This window comes from Arvicola amphibius, chromosome 2 (genome assembly GCF_903992535.2).
Source record: "Arvicola amphibius chromosome 2, mArvAmp1.2, whole genome shotgun sequence".
NCBI classification, from domain to species: Eukaryota; Metazoa; Chordata; class Mammalia; order Rodentia; family Cricetidae; genus Arvicola; species Arvicola amphibius.
In genome coordinates, this window is record NC_052048.2 from 27,127,267 (window position 1) to 27,134,446 (window position 7,180).

Genomic DNA, 7,180 nt, shown 5'->3' on the forward strand with positions numbered 1-7,180 from the left:
GGAACCAACAAGCAGCCCCCCTTACAACATTGTCTTTAATGGAAATGGGCTTGTCTGTTTTGCTAACTTGCTTCTAGTTCACCAGCTTGGGAATGGAAATAGGTAGGAACAATGATCATGCAGATTTATCGTTGGTGACTAACCTGACAGGAATTTGGGCTAGCAGTTTTTAAAGGCACATGAGTAGACTTGTTTCTTAAACTTCATTTGGAAATTTATTTTAAATAGTTTCTGTACAAGACCGAAGATAATATCAAAGGATCCTGCATTTAGGAAACTATGAATTTAATTGTTAATACTTGCAGGTTTAGTATGCTCTTAGATTTAAACAAAACAAAACACTTTGGGGGCCAGTCTTATTATTTAAACCAGGCTGGCATGGGACTCTCCAAATCACTGCCTCTGCTTCCCCAAGTATTCGGATTATAAGAGTATACAGCTGTTCTGTACTGTCTCAAGAATGATCTGTGGGAGCTGTGCTTTTAGTTTCGACTGAGTGAGTTTATTAAGTATATAGCAAACAGCAGATAGAAATAGCAGATAGATATTAAAACATCATTGAATCTGTAGTTTTCAACATCCAGCACAGGACAACTGAGGTAGCACAGTTGAGAAAGTAAAAGGTAACTTACAAACATCCAACAGGAATGGACTGGGGAAGTTGAGGAAGTCAACTGGGATTCCCAAGTGAGATTTGTCTCCAAAGATGACTTGCCCATGGAACACATGGCTGAACTTCCGGCCTCCAGTTCCTACTGCAGGTATTTTTATATGATGAGAAAAATAGCAGTAATATCTGTTGGAAATGATTTACCTTCCAGCTGTTCTCAAAGGGCATAATGCTGCCGGGCGGTGGTGGTGCACACCTTTAATCCCAGCACTCGGGAGGCAGAGACAGGCTGATCTCTGAGTTCAAGGCCAGCCTGGTCTATAAGAGCTAGTTCCAGGACAGGCTCTAGAAACTACAGGGAAACCCTGTCTCAAAACACCAAAACAAAAACAAAAACAAAAACAAAACAAAACAAAACAAAAAAAAAACAAAACAGGGCTGGAGAGATGGCTCAGAGGTTAAGAGCATTGGCTGCTCTTCCAAAGCTCCTGAGTTCAATTCCCAGCAACCACATGGTGGCTCACAACCATCTGTAATGAGGTCTGGTGGCCTCTTCTGGCCTGCAGGCATACATGTAGACAGAATATTGTATACATAATAAATAAATAAATATAAAAAAATAAAAATGTATGATGTGGGAGAGTCTTCTGTTTGTGTTGATTTCATTCGTTAATAAAGAAACTGCCTTGGCCCATTTAACAAGCCAGCCCTTAGGTGGGTGGAGTAGACAGAACAGAATGCTGGGAAGTTAGTCAGACCGCCGTGCCTCTCCTCAGGGAGACAGATGCAATGAAGCTCCGGCCCAAGATGGACACATGCTAGAATCTTCCCAGTAAGGCACTACTTCGTGGTGCTACACAGATTATTAGATATGGGTTAATCAAGATGTGAGTAAGAGGCTGAAACTAATGGGCCAGGCAGTATTTAAATAAATACAGTTTGTGTGTTGTTATTTCGGGGCATAAGCTAGCCAGGCAGCCGGGAGCCGGGCAGGGACGAAAAGCAGGCCTCCCTGCAGCTCTCACTACAGTAGTATGTGCACAAAGGACACTTCAGCCCAGTTCAGAGGCAGAAAGACCCCTTATTGATTATGTATAATGTTCTGGCTGCCTGCATGCATGCCTGCAGGCCAGAAGAGGGCACCAGATCTCATTACAGATGGTTGTGAGTCAACTTATGGTCGGTGGGAATTGAACTCAGGACTTCTGGAAAAGCAGCCAATGCTCTTAACCTCTGAGCCGTCTCTCCAGCCCAGATCTCCTCTCTTTATGCAGGAATAAACAAGAAGTAGACTGACAAGATAGCTCAGATGGAGAAGAAGCATTGCAACCAAACTTGACAACCTGAGCTAGTCTCTTGTTGAGACCCTCTGAGCATGGCAGGCATGAATCATGAGGGCCAAAGCAGGCTTGATCTGAGGTTAAAATAGATTAGCAAAGCCATCCATCTCAGAATAGCATCTACATCTTGAGTTCAAGGCAAACCTGAGCTATACAGAAAGATCTTGTCACAAATAAACAGAATAACTCAGAATCCGGAGTTTAGATAGTTGTGTCCCATGTTCTGCATTGATAACTGAGCATTATCATTTGTTATGTTTACTAAAACTTCATTCGTTCATTCATTCATTCATTCATTTATGTGTGTGTGGTAGTGACATTGCCTGTATATAATAGCTTTCACGTAGAGGTCAGAGGTAAACTTCAGGACATGGTGGCTCTCTGCTCTACTACGTGGGTAGCAGGAAAAAAAAAACTATTCCTCATCAAAATGAGGTATTGACATAATCATATAGATATGAACACACCAAGGCATTTGACCTGATAAAACGTAAGAACTCTCCTTTTGCTGGTCGTGGTGGTACATGCTTTTATTCCTGGCACTCAAGAGGCAGAGGCAGGTTGAGCTCTGTGAGTTCCAGGCCAGCCTGGTCTACAGAGCAAATCCCATGCCAGCTGGGGTTATGCACAGAGAACAATAAAACAACAATAACAGAAATTTCCCTTTAACTATTATTTAGTTAAGGTTTCTGTTGTTGAAACAGAACACCATGGCCAAAAAACAAGTTGAGGAAAGGGTTTATTCAGCTTCTACTTCCATGTTTTTGCTGCTTACCACTAAAGGAAGTCAGGACAGGAACTCAAATAGGGCTGGATCCTGGAGGTGGAGGCGTGCTGCTTACTGGCTGGCTTCCTCTAGTTTGCTCAGCCTGCTTTCTTATAGAACCCAGGACCACCAGCCCAGAGATGGCATCACCAACCATAGGGTGAAGCCCTCCTCCATCGAGCACTAATTTAGAGAAATGCTTTACAGCTGGATCTCATGGAGGTTCCTTCCTCTCTGATGACTCCAGCTTGTGCCAAGTTGACACAAAACAGCCAGTACAACTACCATTAAAAAGCACTTTCCTGGGGGCTGGAGAGATGGTTCAGTGGTTAAGTGCACTGCCTGCCCCTCCACAGGTCCTGAGTTCAGTTCCCAGCAACCACATGGTGGCTCACAACCATTTGTAGTGAGCTCTGGTGCCCTCTTCTGGCCCGCAGACAGAATACTGTATACATAATAAGTAAATTTTTTTAAAGGTGCTTTTTTTTGCAGTATCTCTTTAAATCCCCCTTTTCTATCAGTCTGATCTTAATTCAGTCTCAGCCTGCACAGTGTTACTCTTGACATGACAAAGATTCCCATACCTTAGCTTCCTGAATGCAGGGGATGTGGGAGTTGGAGACAAACCTAGACAACATAGAGACATCTAAAAAATAAAAAATTGATAGTATATCTGGCAATACTCCTTAAAAATCTGAAGATACTCAGAAACAAAGGGATGGTGTTTTAGCTCAGCTGGTTAGAGCACTTGCTTCGCATGCTCAAAACCTGGGTTCAATTCCTAACATCACACAAATATTGAACACAGCAGTACCCCAAATCCCAGCATTTGGGAGATGGAGGCAGGAAGATAAAGTCAGGGTTATCCTTGGCAACTTAGCTAGTTCCAAGGCCAGCCTGAGATACATTAGACTCTGTCTTAAACAAACAAAAAAAACTTTCTGGACTGAGGGTGTAGTGTAATACTATAAAATTTTTTAAGGAAAATCTCTTAATATAATTATAATTTATAATCTTTACAAACCAAAACAACTGAGAAACCCTGGAACTGGGAAATCTGTAATCTTCCAGATGCAGAGCAGATTCTGAGACTCCAACCAACAGAGTCATCAACAGCACATGGAAAGGGGAAGTGAAACTGGGCATGGCGGTACAGGCTTATGATCCTAGCATTTTTTAACGCTTTATTGTTCTTTTGAGATAGGGTCTCATGCAGCCCAGGCTGGTCTCAAGCTCACTGTGTAGCTTAGGATGATCTTGAACTTCTGATGGGATTGGACAAGTTTGGTGTGATATGGCTGTAGACAGATATTGAATTTCTGATCCTGGGTGCTGGCCTTACAGGCATGTGCCACCATATCCAGCTTATTTGGTGCTGGGGACTGAGCACATGGTTTGTGTGTGTTGTGAGCACTCTCCCAACAGAGCTACACCCAGATCCCCAGTATTTTCCAGTGGGATGTATGAAGATCAGGAGTTCAAGGGCATCTTCAACTATATAGTGTGTTTGAGGACAGTGTGCACTACATGAGACTGTCTCAAAAAGAAGAGCTGGTGAGACAGTTCCATGGGTAAAGACACTTGCCACCAAGCTCAGTCCCCAGAACCCACATGCTGGAAGGAGAAAACCAACTCCCCCAAGTTGTCTTCTGACAGCCACACTGGAGCTGTAGCACACCAGTGCGCTCTCTCTCTCTCTCTCTCTCTCTCTCTCTCTCTCTCTCTCTCTCTCTCTCTCTCTCTCACACACACACACACACACACACACACTATAAATACACACATATAAATAATAAATGTTCAAAAACAACAGCAGCTGGGTGGTGGTGGCACACCTTTTAATCCCAGCACTCCAGAGGCAGAGGCAGGAAGATGTCTGAGTTCCAGGCCAGCCTGGACTACAGAGTGAGTTCCAGGCCAGCCTGGACTACAGAGTGAGTTCCAGGACAGCCAAGGTTACACAGAGAAACCCTGTTTTGAAAAAACAAAAAAAAACAAAAACCACCACAACAAAATGTATTGAAAGCTTATGGGTTACAGCTTAGTTCATTGGTTTTTTGTTGTTTGTTGGTTTGGTTTTTGTCTTTGTGCGTGTGTTTTGTTTGTGAAAGAAAGGGAGGAGGGAGGGAGGGAGGGAGGGAGGGAGGGAGGGAGGGAGGGAGGGAGGGAGGGAGGAAGGGAGGAAGGGAGGGAGGGAGGGAGGGAGGGAGGGAAAGGTGGGCTCATGAATGCTGCAGTGTATGTATGGAGGTCAGAAGACAACTCTGTGGAGTCAACATTTTCCTTTTACCTTCATGCGGATTCCAGGAATTGAACTCAGGTCGTCAGGTTCACACCTCAAATACCTTTTACTAAGTTATCTCACCAGCCTCCACAGTTTCTTTTTCTTTCTTTTTTTTCTAAAGATAGTTTTATTCACTTTTATTTATATGAGTTTATGTGCAGCATATGTGTATGCAGAGGCCAGAGGGTTGTGGGAGCCTCTGGAACTGAGTCACAGACAGTTGTGAGCCACCGGATGTGGGTGCTGGGAACTGAACCTGGGTCCTCTGGAAGAGCAGCATGTGTTTTTAACCACTGAGTCGGCTCACATGCACACCTATGCGCGTGCGCCCCCACACGCGCACATATATACACACGCACGTGCACCCACACCAAGTTTCTTAAAATGCCCATTGTGACTCCATATAGGATCTCATAACTAAAAGTGTGTATCACAGAAATTTTGGAAATAGTAAAAGTTTTTTGAACATACAATGATCAAAACTTAATTCAAGTGAAACAGGAATGAATCTGAAATTTTCCTGGTAGAGCTTTCCTATATTGCTTTGCACATGACCTCACTACAGCCTCGGTTCTGAACATAACAAGGGGCATTTTGCCTTGAGATATCTTTATACTAGGCTATACCATGGAACACTGCCTGAGACACCTCAGCTCAGATTCAAGACTTGTATCTTATGATTTACAATTTTCTTATTCTACAAACATAGTTTTCTTTTACAGAATTGTATGATTTATTTATTGAAGACAAAAAAAATTTAAAAACTTTCCTATTGGGTTTGGAGAAATGGCTCAGTGGTTATGAACACCAGCTGCTCTTCCAGAGGTCCTGAGTTCAATTCCCAGCAAACACATGGTGGCTCACAGCCATCTATAATGAGATCTGGTGCTTTCTTCTGGCCTGCAGGCAGAAGACTATATACATAATAAATAAATCTTAAAAGCAAAACAAAACAAAATTAGAAAACCTTTTCTACTGTCCTTCCTCACTCAGGATTTGATTATCAAAGTAGTCTGTCTGAATGTGATTAACAGCAGTTGCTACTCCTCCAGGGGATCCGGATCAGTTTCCCAGCATCCGTATGGTAGCTCATAACCATCAGGAACGCCAGTCCCAGGACATCAGACACCTCTTCTAGCCTCGTAGGCACCAGCATGCACAGTGGCGCACACATACATGCAGATGAAACATACATAGACATAAAATAATTTAAAAAAAATAGTACATTTAGCCAGTCGTGCTGTTGTGCACCTTTAATCCCCCCAGGGCTATATTTAGAATATTTTGAAAATTATATTAAAATATTTTTTAAAATGCCATTTGAGTTGCTGATTTCATAAAATACCAAACGAATTTGGTCTTGGGATTAGGACAGAATTTCGAAGGACTTCTGAAGTGATCATAGCACTTCTGCCCTTTTATACCACCTGTTTATTGAAGTGGCCATCTCAGCATTGGCAGTATAAAAACAAAAACATAGGGCTGGAGAGATGGCTCAGTGGTTATGAACACCAGCTGCTCTTCCAGAGGTCCTGAGTTCAATTCCCAGCAAACACATGGTGGCTCACAGCCATCTGTAATGAAGTCTGGTGCCCTCTTCTGGCCTGCAGACATACACACAGACAGAAAACTGTATACATAATAAATAAATAAATATTTAAAAAAAAAACATAGATTAACTCTGAAAGATGTTTTAGACGCTTTATATCTTTAGGTATGAACTATTCAGTCACGATTTAAGTTTTTACATAAAATTAAACAAGCACACCCATCCCATTAGTATGTAAATTTGGTTCTGACCTTAATAAAAGATAAAATTACATAAAACAAAATTTAATTTATGTTTTATTATCAATATTTGATTTGTATACCTATCTTATATACCTGTAGTACCAAGGGTAATGTAAAACTTACTGACTTAGGAATGGAAAAGTTTAAGCCCTGGCATTGTACATCGGCTGCAAGTCCTCCTGAAATGAACAAGATCAGAACCGAACTGAAACTGCATATTGGTGTGATCTGGTTTTCACACAATTCTTATTTGATAATAAATATTAAAGGGCCTATTTTTATTTTATTTACTTGTGGTTTTATTTTTTTTATTTTTCTCGAAATAGAGTTTCTCTGTGTAACAGCTCTGGCTATCCTGGAACTCGCTTTGTTTTTATTAAGGCTAAATC